Consider the following 955-nt stretch of genomic DNA (forward strand, 5'->3'; position numbering starts at 1 on the left):
TTTCCTGCATAACCAAGTTCTCATTCATCAGCTACTTCTGCTGCTTATTACCAAAGGTCCCTTCTAGTGTACAGACAGATCTGCAAAGACAAATGCATACCAGACATACAAGGCAGTGTGCATTCTAAGTTCTAACTAACCTCTTATATCTCTGGATTGGAAAGACGTGGTTGAAGGACTCAGACGTACAGATGTGAGCAAGAAAGCATCATCTGTCTTTCCCAGGCAAATACCACTACTACCTGAGGGCAAGCAGCATGAAGCATGCAAGACACGAGTAGAATGTATATCCTGTCCATGAACTATGAGATGGTGATTACTACACACTGACTGTACTGTAAAGCATTTGCTGCCTCACCACCCTCACAGGGAAGAATTTCTTCCTAAGTCTGCCCTCAGACTGAAGCCATTCCAATCCAAGCCATTCTGTCCTTCTAGGATTCTATGACTCACAGGCAGTCAAATGTGACACCAAACCTGTGGCTCACAATATTAAAATCCAGGCCTTGAGTCCTGCTAAGAACTTTCACTTCAGAGACATAATTACCCTTTCAGCAACCAGCACAGCCCCAAGGGCTGCAGAATCCCTCAGTTCCACTCCGTGGGGGATTTACTCCACCAGAACCCAATGGAAAGGACAGCACACTGTAGTGCCCACCCAAACCCCACCTGGCTAACCTAACCACAGCCCATAAATTCCCCTTCTGAGGAGCACCAAGCACGGACTTAAGGCCTCGCGAGTGAAATCAAGCCTTGGCTTCCTAAATTTTACACAGTTAACGATGTCAACATGACCCACAATTCTGTTACTCCAATTCCTTAATCGCATGCTTATAATAAATAATAAATGGTGGGCTGGTTTGGGGTTTTTTTGTTGGGTTTTTTTTTGTTGTTTTGAATTGTTAGGGGGTTTTTGGTAGTGTTTTTTGTTTGTTCTGGGGTCCTTTGGTTTGCA

The sequence above is a fragment of the Acanthisitta chloris genome, unplaced genomic scaffold, assembly GCF_000695815.1.
Source record: "Acanthisitta chloris isolate BGI_N310 unplaced genomic scaffold, ASM69581v1 scaffold24328, whole genome shotgun sequence".
Classification (NCBI taxonomy): Eukaryota; Metazoa; Chordata; class Aves; order Passeriformes; family Acanthisittidae; genus Acanthisitta; species Acanthisitta chloris.